Source organism: Equus asinus, chromosome 24 (assembly GCF_041296235.1).
Source record: "Equus asinus isolate D_3611 breed Donkey chromosome 24, EquAss-T2T_v2, whole genome shotgun sequence".
In the NCBI taxonomy this organism is placed as follows: domain Eukaryota; kingdom Metazoa; phylum Chordata; class Mammalia; order Perissodactyla; family Equidae; genus Equus; species Equus asinus.
Window position 1 is genome coordinate 64,034,970 of NC_091813.1, and position 13,990 is coordinate 64,048,959.

Genomic DNA, 13,990 nt, shown 5'->3' on the forward strand with positions numbered 1-13,990 from the left:
AGACATACGAAACGATTTAATGAATATCGACGAATTGAGATTTTTAGAACATTTGTTGATAATTTTGCCCCATGATGTCCAGGTATTTTTCACAATTAAAAATTTTTTATGCCTACGGTTGTGTGGCATCATGTTGGGTGTATTATAAAGGAAGTGAGGCCGGGGTCTTGGAACTGAAAGTTTATAAGTTAATAAAAGCTTGAGAGAATCTCAAAGAGACCAAAATTTTCTCAGTCCCACGAATGGATCTCATTGCTCAAATTTTCACAACTTTTGAACTTTCAGCTAACATTTAGCATTTTGGATTCTCTACCAGAAACTGTTCTATACCTTGACACAATCTTGCTGTCTTTGCTTTGAAGAGTTACTCACTTGTGTTAAGATCCAAACAGAAACAGGGTGTAAATCTGTGGGGCTTTCTGTCGTGTTCTGGCTTGTTTAAGATATCACCAGTTTAACTCAACAGCACGCTTTAAGACACTGCAGCTGAGTGAGAGGCAATTAGATCAAGATTGACGATAGATTTCAGAGCCGTGCTTACTGTTCGGCAGGGAATGAGGCATTAGGTGTAAGTTGGAGAACAGGACAGACGGGATGCCTGCTGCCTTGGTGCTCACTTATCAACATTCACCTTTATTTCAAGGTCCAGCCCAAAGCCCCTGTTCTTATGGCAACAATCCTTTCCTCCATACTCCTCAAGCACTGATCATGTGCTTGGACTCTCCTAGACACTGGAGGTAACAGATAGCCCATGCCTGCAGGCTCGTTGTGGTTATGTCGTTGCAACTAATTGCTCATATGTAATGCAATTTATTGTTCCATAACCTGTGCACAATGTGGTTAGATGGCCTTCTGACCTACTAAGAAATTGTACCCAGACCCCCCAGTGCTAGATCCAGATACATGGCTTGCTAAGGGCAGTCTGAAACCATAAAAGGAAAGAAAATAATTTCAAGGTGGTGTGGTTCTAGATATAAGACGATTATTAGCCTCCACTTGGGGCCTCCAGGGACCTGTCAGGATCCTATCCTCAAGAGAACACATACCACAAACCTCATAAGGAAATTGAGAAGCGCCAAGAAGCTGCACTATCTAAACATTTCCCAGTCTGTGGTCTCCCATTAAATTTACTAAGACGATATCCTTTGAGCTTGTTCCCCAAAACTGTAACTTTGATGATGTTTATGTCAAAAGTTATGTCTAGAGTGTGTTGTTTCACAATGACTGCAACTCAACACTTTTTCCAGTGGTTGTAACTCTCATTTGGCATTTAGCATATATTTCTTAAATTGGTAGATTCTGTTTCATGTATTTATTGTCTTGTCTCCAAAGTCATCTGTCATTGAGACCAGAAATAATCTTCATACCTGCTGTTTCTATCACAGTGTCTGGCATCTAGTCATTGCTCAGTAGAAAAAAATGTCCAGACAAATGAAAACCAATGAGATGATCCTACAAAAACATCCATTTAAGGTAGCTAAGAAATCACAGGTTACAGAAGTGCAGCTAGAGCAATCACACAAATATTAATTATTCTTTGCGTCCCTAGTTTTTAAGTGTCAGAAGGTATTTTCAATGGGATATTTTTTAAAGGAGTTCATTTATAGATATCTTCCTGGTGCACAATGCAGACTTTTTAAAAATAGTAAATAAAAGAGCAGAGTGCCTTTCAAGGGCCATTCACAGTTATTTCATCAACTTCATCCTGTGGAAAGCATGATGCCTGGTGAACTGAAGAGGAAAGAATGAACTTTTTAGAGTTTTGACATCTCAAATGAAAATCTCTCTACAAAGCACATAGGGTTTCTGCAGCAACAAGCTGCCGTTGTAAACATTCACTGGCAGAGGTGGGGATGCGTGGGCGCATCTCTTAGTTCTCACGTCTATCAACTCCAGGTGACATCTTCTGCTGTGAGGAAAAGCACATCAGCCTGGAAGGCAATAAGTAGCTGGTAGCAACCACATTGGAGCATCTGGAACAGATTTCAGGCAACTTCAGTTTACCAAGGAGGAGAGAGATTTTCCCACCCCTTCTTCCTGTCTTTGAAATTCAGGGCCATGAATCCAGCAGTGGCTAAGACAGTAGGGGACTAAGCAGGGTTAGGGATGGTGAAATCATCCCATCCGTCAGGTGTCTGATGGCAGGTTGGTAATGATTAAACTTAAATTTCCACATACCCAATGAATCAGTAATATGATTGTGATAGCAAAGATCTCTGAAACTAGGTCAAATATGATAACTGTAATAACTCCCCATTACTGGGTGCTTATTTTGTTCCAGACATTGTGCTAAATCATTTACATGTATCTTCTCAACAATTCTGTATGTGAAAATCCTAATCCTAACCCTGGCTAGTGAGTTATCCCCGGCAGGCATTTGAACCTAGGTCTTGGCACAGTTCGTATGTTTAAACAGTATGTCATATTGGCTCCTTAAAAAGCACATTGAAAATGTTCCGGTTCATCAAGTTCCACTCCCTCAGTAACTGAATTCTAAAACAGTTCTTCAAATAAATTTATTAGTAGTGCATTAATAGCATGAAATATCACCAATAGAAAAGGAACATTTAGAAACAAAGCCAAAAATGTTAACTTTCAATTGAAAAATGGGCAAAAGCCTGGATTAAGACATTCGTAGGAAAGAAATGCGAAAAGTGGAGAAATATATAAAAATGTTTTAGCTCATTAATTAATTCAAAGATATGCAAATGACGTATTTTTATGCTTACCATGTAGAGAAAGATTAAAAAGACGTCGATCTCCAGTGTTGCAAAGTTAATAGGAAGTCAGACCTTGAGAATAGTGGCCCAGGATGCTACAACATATCTGAAGGCAGTTTGATAATTGTGTGCCAAAAGCCTCAAAATTGCTCATAAACTATAACTCATATTTGAGTTCTTCTAATTTCTTCTGAAGAAGCCATTGCAGGAAGACACACAGTGATGCTCGGTCTAAATGGCTGACTCCTGTTAGAGAAGGGGTAAGAATATTGTAGATTCATGTAATAGAATATGCCTCTAAAATTCGATGTTTATCAAAATTTACTGAACTGGAAAACTTCGTAATATAGGAATTGAAAATGATGGCTTCTGAAATAGCATATGGTAATATATCCATTTTAGAGAAAAGAAAAATAGAATCCCTTTTTCCTCCTCTTTCCCCTCCTCTTTCTTCTCTTCCTCTACTTCTGTATCTCTCCTCTTCGGTTTCTCCATGCTCTTTCTTCTCTCTGGAAGTTAATGCACTAAAATATTAACAATGATTATATATGCATGGTGGGATTTGGGGAATCCCCACTGTCTTGTTCTCGTATAATGCATTAATTTTATAACCTGGGAAAAAAGCGCACCAGTGAAATTCATTTAGGCAAAAAATATTTTTAAATCTCAAAGTATTTGAAGTGTCTTTGCCCATATCTATATGTGTGGTAATGTGTCCAAATAGCAGAACATGTCCGGTCCCTAAGGATATTGAACACCCTGTAACTAGCAGCAGAGCGTTGGCTGACACAGCACCAAAACGTGAGAGGATGGTGCAAAAAGACTGGGCAGGGTTCTGCTCTGCTTTTCACAGGGTCTCTGGGAGTCAGAATCCTCTCTATGGCACTAACGACAACAAAGGATATTGGTTAGGTGCAGATTAGAGTCCATACGTCATATTCCTTCATTACATTGCTATTTGCCATGGAGATGTTAACACAATTCCAAAAGGCCCATTCTGACTTGAATTCTGCCATCCTGCACAAGACGTTTGTCTTTTATCATCTTCCTTTCCACTTTCAAGCGTTTCTGTCTTGCACCTGCCTGCCTCCCTTCTAGTCCCTCACAGAGGAAGTGTGATTCTTTTTCTTCAGAGCTGAGTCTGCACTTCCTCCAAGGCTCTGTTTTTGTAATTATTACCCTTGTTTCTCACGCATGCATCTGTGATTCTTGCCTCTGTGCCACTTCCGTCTCTCACGGTCTTCTCCTTTCTCTGTGGGACAGGACAAATAAGTGGCTAGTTCTCATTTCCTGACTTTATTTCCTCACTAACCTCTCCCCTTTTCTTTGAAACTTCCATAAGTTATTTTCTGACCAGCTCCTTAAGCCTCCCCCCTCTCATAACCTCTCTTTTAAAAAATGACAATGATTTCCTAATTGATAGATTTTATTTTTATTTGGGAAATTAAAAAAAATAATGTAAAGTGTGAGGAGCAGAATCACAGTCATCCCACACAGCCTCTTACTGTTAGCATCCTGTCTACTTTATTAGCTTCTCAATTATTGCATTAATCTTTTCCTTTTATGTTTTCAATCACTGTGATTATCTCAAGCATCCACATCTGCCCCTGATTTCGTTTTTCAGTGATGTTTATTCTCCTCTTTGCTATTGGTAACTTATTTCTATATTATTATTTCTTTGGGCCTGCTTTCCCCTCTTTTAAAATATCCTATTGCTTTATCATACTTTCTTTGGGTTTCTTTTTATTTATTCATCTTTCTATTCACCTGTTCTATAAAGCAAAGTATTTCTTCAGCATTTCTTATCATTCTTCGGCTTATGTTTTCTTCTAGGTGGAATAGGTGGCTCAACCCTCCATTCCTGCTTTCCTTCCATCCTTCCTTCCTTCCTTCCGTCCTTCCTTCCTTCCCCCTTTTCTTATACTGTAGTTTATGTGCTGAGTTTAATGCCATTTCTTTTTATCTTACTCTTGGTTGACAGGCTATTTTACTCTAAGAAGGAGTGAATGACCATCTTCCAGTTGTGTCTGAGAGTCACTTGTTTTTTCATTTAAACTACAGTGTCCAGGAGGACTGTTTTGTGTCCTATCCATTTTTTGAAGCCCAAGGGTAGAGTAGGGGTGGGAGAAGAAATGGACGGAGGTTTTCTTAGAGTTTCTGTGATGGTTGGGCTCTTTCCTGCTTCAGAGATTGTGTCACACACACAGGTTCACTTCATCTGAGATATAAACAATTCCTGTGTTGAATGCTCTTGGACTTTGGCTCATTTCCTCAATTTAGTGAGTACCTGGGAGATTTCACATCTCTATCAACCCTATTTTCTCTGCCCCTGTCTCACTGGTTTTTCTCCCAAAGTCGTACCCATTATGTTCCCATTCATATTGTAGTAGATTGTTTACTTTTTCCATCCTGCATGCCTCTTTGCGATATGACTTTGCTGGTCTATCCTTTGAATGTGAGCTAGCCTTGTGACTCACTTTAACCAATAGAATGTGGCAGAAGTGACATTTTTCTAATGATGAAGTTGTCCACTGATGAGGTCACCTTCCATCTTATGCTTTCGGCTCTGAAAATCCTCCTGCCATCATGTAAGGAAGCCCAGGCTAAACTACTGAATGACCAGAGACTACATAGGAGAGAGGCTCGACTCGCAGCCTGCGCCAAGCCCCACAAGAGAGGAATGCCATCTTATGTCCCCCAGCGCTAATGGAGTTGCTGGATGACTGCTGCTGGATGAGTGGCCCCAGGTGAGACCAGCAGAAGAACCACCAGCTGAGCACAGCCACAGAATCATGAGAAATCTTGAGTCATTCTTTCAAGCTACTGCATCTTAGAGTGGTTTCTATGCAACAATGTATAATCAGTACCTGAAAGTGGGACGTACTCTAAGTACAACTTAAAACATGTGGCATTGGCTTTGGGACCAGGCAGTGGAGCAGAGACCAGAAAATGGTAAAGAGACTCTTGAAGGTGGCAGAAAGGACTACCTGAGTTACGTGTTAGGTAAACTCGTGATTCCCCAAAATTTATCTCCAGTTATTGTGAAGCATCCTGAAGGTGACAAGGCTGAGTTAAAAATTGAGACAGTCATTTGTGTGTGTGTCTATTGATTCCACATTTAAAAGGACATGTTGATGCCCACTTGTGTGCTTAGCAGCATTATTCATGATAGCCGAGAGGTGAAAGCAACCCACATGTCCATCAGTGGGTGAATGGATAAACAAAATGTGGTATATACATACAATAAAATATTATTCAGCCTTAGAAGAGAAGGAAAATCTCTCATATGCTGTAGCACAGATGAACCAACCTTGAGATATTATGCTAACTGAAATAAGCTAGACACAAAAAGACAATATTGCATGGTTCCATTAATACAAGGTAGCCAAAGGAGTCAAATTAATAGAAACAGAAAGTAGAATGGTGGTTACCAGGGGCAGCGGGAAGGGTAAGGTGGGGAGGTGTTCAATGGGTAAAGAATTTCCGCTTTCTAAGATGAAAAAGTTCTGGAGATCTCTTGCATAACAACGTGAATATACTTACTACTAATGAACTATACACTTAAAAATGTTTAAAATGGGGGCCAGCCCTGGTGGCCCAGTGGTTAGGTTCTGTGCACCCCACTTCAGCAGCCCAGGTTTGATTGCTGGGCATGGACCTACACCACTCTTCAGAGCCCATGCTGTGGCAGTGACCCACATACAAAATAGAGGAAGATTGGTAACAGATGTTAGCTCAAGGTGAATCTTCCTCAGCAAAAAAAAAAAAAGAAAAGGTAAATTTTATGTTGTGTGTTTCTTGTTTGTTTTACCACAATTTAAAAAATAATGGGGGAGGAGGAGGAAGGATATGTTGACAGGATAAGGGGTAGGTCCTGATTGTAGATGAAGAATTTGAAAGTTTATGAATGTGCTTCACAACAATAATAAATATAACAACAGTAAAAGTAACAAAAACAGTTGTCATTGTATAAGTATGCTTTTTGGTGAGGAAGCTTGTCCCTGAGCTAACATCTGTTGCCAATCTTCCTCTTTTTTTTTTTCTCCCCAAAGGCCCCCAGTACATAGTGGTCTATCCTAATTGTAGGTCATTCTAGTTCTTCCGTGTAGGACACTACCACAGCGTGGCTTGATGAGCGGTGTGTAGATCCATGTCCAGGATCCGAACTGGTGAACCCCGGGCCGCTGAAGTGGACTATGTGAACTTAACCCCTTGGCCACAGGGCCAACCCTCCAATTGTCATTTTAGGAACATTATTAATTCTTTTTCTTAAAATTTTTTCAATTTATTTTTTTATTGAGGTGACATTGGTTTATAACGTTATGTAAATTTCAGGTGTACATCATTATATTTTGATTTCTGTGTAGATTACATCATGTTCACCACCCAAAGACTCATTACTATCCATACACATGTGCAAATTACCCCTTTCACCCTCCTCCCTCCCCACTTCCCCTATAGTAACCACCAATCCAATCCCTGTTTCTACGTGTGTGTTTGTTGTTTTTATTTTCTATTTATGAGTGAGATCATATGGTATTTGACTTTCTCCTTCTGACTTATTTCACTTATCATGATACCCTTAAGATCCATCCATGTTGTCATAAATGACCAGATTTCATCTTTTTATGGCTGAGTAGTATTCCATTGTGTATATATACCACATCTTCTTTATCCGTTTGTCCCTTGATGGGCACCTAGGTTGCCTCAAAGTCTTGGCTATTGTGAATAAGGCTGTGATGAACATGGGGGTGCAAGTATCTTTATGCATTCATGTTTTCATGTTCTTTGGATCAATACCCAGCAGTGGAATAGCTGGATTGTATGGTAGTTCTATTCTTAACTTTTTGAAGAATCTCCATACTGTTTTCCATACTGGCTGCACCAGTTTACATTCCCACCAGCAATGTATGAGAGTTGTTCTGTGAATGTAGGCATTGGATAAAATTGAACGTAGGAAGCTCATGTAGCCACACATAGTACTTGTTAGATTCAAACTCTTAACTAAGGAGTAGTTCTCCCCCTGCTGGTCATCTTGGAATTGCTCATTTTTAGGAAATAACCAGGACAGCTGGAATAAGCATGTTTCTGCTAAGATTCAGTGCTTGCGTTCGCCAAAATATTTCCTGTAGAGACACTAAACTCCCATAGCTACTATCTGAAACCATTCATTTATTCTTCCATTTCTTAAAATGAACACACAGTTTCATTCAACAACCTTTCTTAATCCCTAATGTGTGGCAGGCGCTGTGCTAAACACAGGTTTCAAAGGTGACATTTGGTGTGGACAAAGAGTCCACACCAAACCTAGGTTTTGCCATCCACTAGGGTAACACAGACAGGTTAATCATTAAATCAAATGCGGTGGAGAGCTCCACGGGTGATGGAAGTCGTCCACACACTCGAGTGAAAGAATTGGGGCACAAAGGAGGCAGGAAAGGGGTTCGGCAGAAATATAATTAGTAAATTGGACTCCTGCCCTTAGAATTCACTAAGAAGAGGTAAACTGGTCATACATAGGCACGCAAATATATTAGTTGTCAAAGAGCATTCTCTTTTTTTTCTAGTTGAACTTTTTAAAAGCAGCTTTTTATTTTGAAAGAATGACAGACTCACAGGAAGTGGCAGAGGAAGCACAGATAGTCCCTGTATCCTTCACCCAGTTTTCCCAGCGATCACATCTTCAAAACAGGAAGTTGGCAGTGGAGTAAAGTGCGTGCATAGTTCTAGGGCACTTTATCCTATGTTCAGATTTGGTAAGCACCAGTACGATCAAGATGCGGAAATACTCATTCCGTCACCACCAAGACCTCCCAGTGCTACCCCTGGACAGTCACGCCCACCTCCTCCCTCCACCACCCCTAACCCCCCACCAGAGTTAATCTCTTAAAAGATGACATGAGCCTCTAGAGACAACATCTAATAGAGAGACGTAGAAATGTAAATCAAATGCAGGAAATAAACTAAGGTATATTGTCATTTCAAGAATGCTATATAAATGGAATCAGGCAGTATGTGACTTTTTTATATTGACTTCTTTTTTTGCACATAGTACAACGTCCTTGAGGTTCATCTAAGTTGTTGCACAAGTAACTAGTCTGTTCTTTTTTTTTATTGCTGAGTAGTATTCTTGTTATGGATGTACATAGTTTGTTTAAACAGTCACCTATTATGGGACATTTGGTTATTTCCAGTTTTTAGCTATTACATATAAAACTGCTAAGAACAATCACATGCAAGTTTTTGTGTGGACATAAGATTTCATTTCTCTGGGATGAATGCCCTTGAGGACAATTGCTGGGTGGTATACTAAATGTATGTTTAGGTTTTTTTTGAGACACTGCCAAGCTATTTTCCAGAGTGGCTGTACCATTTTACGTCACCACCTGCAACATACAAAAGATCTGGTTTTTGCTCTTCCCAGAACGCCAGCATTCTGGGTTTCCACTAGAGTTCCTTTCTGTTGTTTTGATAGGTGTGTGATATCTCACAGTGATCTCAATTCGCATTTCCCTCTTTGCTAATGATGTTGAATATCTTTCCATGTGCTTATGTGTCGTGTATGCATCCTCTTTAGTAAAATATCTTTTCAGGCCTTTTGCTTATTTTCTAATTGGATACTTTATTTTTTTACTATTGTGCCTTGAGACTTCTTTGTAAATTCTAGATGTGAGTTCTTTATCAGATATGCGGTTTGCAAATATTTTCTCCTAGTCTGTAGTGTGTCTTCTCACCCTCTGAACAGGGTCTTGTGAAGAAAAAATGCATTTAATTTTAATGAAGTCTAATGTATCCATTTTTTTTCCTCTTATGGATCGTGTTTTTGGTGTCAGGTCTAAGAAATCTTCACCAAGCCTTAGGCCCCAAAGATTTTCTCCTATGATTTCTTCTTAAAGTTTTATGATTTTATATTTTATATTTAAATCTATAATGCAAAAATTTGAATTAAATTTTGCGTGAAGTCTGAGGTTTAGGGCAAGGTTCATACTTTTGTCTATGAATATCCACTTGCTCCAGCACCGTGCGTTGAAAAGGCCATCCTTGCTCTTTTGGACCTTTGTCAAAAATCACCTGGGTGTATTTTTATGGGTCTATTTCTGGATTGCCTATTCTGATCCATTGATCTATGTGTCTATCCCTCCACTGACATCACAGTCTGTTTACTGTACTCATATAGTAAGTCTTGAAATTGAGCACACTGGATCCTCCCACTCGATTCTTCTTTTTCAAAATTGTTTTAGCTATTCTGGGTCCTTTGCTTTATTCGTATAAACTTTAGAATAATCTTGTCCTTATAAACCAAATATCTTGCTGGGACTTTGACAGCAATTGCAATAAACTTATACATCAGTTTGGGGAGAATTGATATCTTGTCTATGTTGCGTCTTCCAATCCATGACCACAGTGTATCTCTGCATTTATTTAGATCTTTGATTTCTTTTTTTTTTCTTAGATTTTATTTTTTTCCTTTTTCTCCCCAAAGCCCCCGGTACATAGTTGTATATTCTTCGTTGTGGGTCCTTCTAGTTGTGGCATGTGGGACGCTGCCTCAGCGGGGTTTGATGAGCAGTGCCATATCCGCGCCCAGGATTCGAACCAATGAGACACTGGGCCGCCTGCGGCGGAGCGAACGAACTTAACCACTCGGCCACGGGGCCAGCCCCAGATCTTTGATTTCTTTACTCATTGTTTCCTAGTTCCAGTATGTTTTTATTAGAGATACACCTAAATATTATTTTTAGCAATTGTAAATGGTATTATATTTTAAATTGGGGTCTTCAAATGGTCTATACTAGTGTATAGAAACACAATTAATTTTTGTATATTGATCTTGTGTCTTGCAACCTTGTTGAACTCTTTCATTAGTGCTAGGAGGTTATTTGTAGATTCCTTGGGAATTTTTAGGTAGACAGTCACCCCATCTGCGAATAATGAGTTTTATTTTTCCCTTTGTGATCTGTATGTCTTTTACTTCCTTTCCTTGCTTTATTGCACTGCTAGAAGTTACTGCACCGTGTTGAGTAGTAGTGGTGCGTGAACATCCTTGCCTTGTTCCTGATCCTAGCAGAGAAACACTGTCATTCACCTTTAAGCACGATGTTAGTTGTAGGTTTTTTGGCAGATGTTGTTATTCTCTTTTGACGGAAACATATGTAACACTTTAGTTTATCCACCACTCTAACATGTAAGAAACTATTTTATTTAATTTTTCTCAATCAATTTAAATCTGAACATTAGTTATGTTTATGATGAGCATCCATTTTTTTGTATAAAAAGAGTAGTTATTTTTTTAAATACTAGAAAAATTATTAAATAATAGAAAGAAAAACTTGCACTCTTGGTAAAATTTTATAGCAACCATTGGCATATTAATAAGTACTTTTAAATTTCACCTTGTAGCCATTATACGAAAAGCAGTCATCACATTGCTAATTAGCTGATCAATTACTTTAAAATATTTTTTGTGCCTTCTCTTGGGTGGTATCTTTTCCTTCTCATAATGAAGTCTTCATCCTTATGAATTAGATTAAAGTAAGAAAAGAAAAGAAGTTAGTAACTATAGTTGTCTCTTACAATTATGTTTATGTAGGATTGATAAGTTATAATCACTTTGCCAAAAAACTGAGCTGACTCTCATCTTATTGATAGGATAAAGTGGATGACACAAAAACTTTCAAATATTACTAGATTTCAGTGAAATATCATCACAGGATATCTTCAGTTTAGGAAATACTAGGGGCGTATGATAGTCATGACCTAGATATACAGATGCCATGGGAATCCCTTGGCAACCATGCCTGTCCCTTTGAATATCCACAGGGAGCACTGACCACTGGGAGGGACCATTTGCAGGAGCATCAGATGAGACAAGGGCCCTCGCTTGTATCTCGAGGTCACTGAAGTCTGGGCAAGTCAGTAGAGACCTTCCCCAGGCATGTGGAAGCTCTCAGAATGGCCGGCAATGGCTGCAGATGCCACTGGGCACATTTCTGTGAACTGTCTGAACCATCTTTTTTCAACTAGCTTTTGCTTTAACACCAACAGTGACATCAGAGGACAAAGAGCCCAGAAGTTATAGCTACTTAGAGTTCAACTGGTTCTTGAGATACAATTTGTCCCTGAGTGCTGCATCTCTCCACCCAGCAGGTGGCAGTAAGGGATCATGGGAAATGCTGTAAGGAGCATCAGCGTAAAGGACCTTGGCATTTACTTAGGGCTATTTGGAAAGGTAGTTCCCAGAGCATATAGGACATCATGCTAATCTGAAGGTAGCTTTTAATTTGAATATCACCTGATATGCTGTTTTATTTGGTGCCTCTAAACTGGTGATGTGGTATCTACTGTTTGAGCATAAAACAAATTTACAGCAGAGCTGCTTTAGTTGAATAGGGGCACGAAGCCTGGAGCTTAACTTAGTGCCACTCTGCCCCCAAACATCAAACCTTTGGGAGTTCGAAAACCTTTTTCTGCCTCAGCCTCTCATCGGAACAACAGACTGTAATTCTTACTAGTCACTCCCACCTAGGTGTCTGACAGTCATCTCAAATTCAACATGTTCAAACCAGGCAGTGGTGTGCTGGATCCAGCCTCTATGGGCTCATAAAAGCCAGCTGATAATTTTTCAGAGATTTTGCAAGCTGATTGACTTTACATTGGTAGTTTAAAATTGACTGTCATGGAAGCATTTACCATAGAAATCTATTGCTACAAACCAGGACCTTCCACTTCCTCCAGCTGGTTGTTACATATTTACCAATATTCCACTGATCCAAATACACTTGCAATACCTCTTCTCCTGCTCACATGTCCTATCAATTCCTAAACCTCTGATTATCTCATTCTCCAAAGCCCAGTTCAACTTCACCTCCACCCATGGTCAACTGATACTTGACAAAGGGGCCAAGAGTACTCAGTGGAGAAAAGACAGCCTCTTTAAGAAATGGTGCTGGGGAAATTGGATATTCATCTGCAGAAGAGCAAAACTGAATCACTGTCTCACAGCACTCACAAAAGTTAACTCAAAATGGATTAAAGACTTAAATGTGAAACCTGAAACCATAGAACTCCTAGAAAGAAGCATAGGGGAAAAGCGTTTTGACATTGATCTTGGTAATTTTTTGGATGTGACACCTGAAGCACACACACTCACACAAAAGCAAAAATAAGCAAGTGGGACTATATCAAACTAAAAAGCTTCTGCCCAGCAGAAGAAATAATCGACAAAATGAAAAGGCAACCTACTGAATGGGAGGAAATATTTGCAAACCACATACTTGATAAGGGGGTAATATTCAAAATATACACAAAACTCATACAAGTCAATAATAACGTAATAATAATAATGAAATTTAAAAACAGGCCAAGGACATGAATAGACATTTTTCCAAAAAAAGATATTCAAATGGCTAGCAGGTACATGAAAAGGTGCTCAACGTCCTTTGAGCAAGGAATCATCAGGGAAATGCAAATCAAAAACACAAGGAGCCATTACCTCCCACCTGTTAGAATGGCTATAAAATCAAAGAGACAAGAGATAACAAGTGTTGGCAAAGATGTGGAGAAAAGGGAGCCTTGTGCACTGTTGGTGGGAGTGTACATTGGTGCAGCCGCTATGGAAAACTGTAGAGAGGTTCCTCAAAACATTAAAAATAGAGCTACCATATAGTTCAGCAACCCCACTTCTGGGTATTCATCCAAAGGAAATGAAATTACTGTCTTGAAGAAATATCTGCATATTCACTGCAGCATTATTTACAAGAGCCAAGACATGAAAACCACCTAAATATCCATCGATGGATGAATGGATAAAGAAAATGTGCTATGTGTATATATATACAAAAGAGTATTATTCAGCTATAAAAAAGGAGGAAATCTTGCCATTTGCAACAACATGGATGGACAGTGAGGGCATTATGCTAATTGAAATAAGTCAGACAAAGAAAGACAAATACTGTGCGATCTCACTCATATGTGGAAGATAAACAAACACAGAGATGCAGAGAACAGATCAGTGGTTGCCAGAGGCAGAGGGTGGAGGGAATGGTGAAGGTGTTCCAAAGGTAAAAGCAAAAAACACAAATTCACCTCCTCCTGCAGTGACATTGAACTCTCCCCACTGCCCACCCCTGGCCACTCCCCCCCAATGCTTCTGGCTTCCTAAGGCACTTTGTTTACGTCTCAGGGTAAAATACTCTTATTTTGTAAGGTGTGTTTCTCAAGAGTTTAGTGACTAGGCACTAGACGGTGAGTTCCTGTGGGGCCTTTGAGGC

At 39.4% G+C, this 13,990-nt stretch overlaps 1 protein-coding gene across 10 annotated transcripts in view; it reads left to right on the top strand.

Moving 5' to 3' along the window:
* The window catches only part of ENPP1 (ectonucleotide pyrophosphatase/phosphodiesterase 1), a 267,067-nt gene that overhangs the window by 66,908 nt on the left and 186,169 nt on the right, over window positions 1–13,990 (top strand). The window lies entirely within an intron of this gene.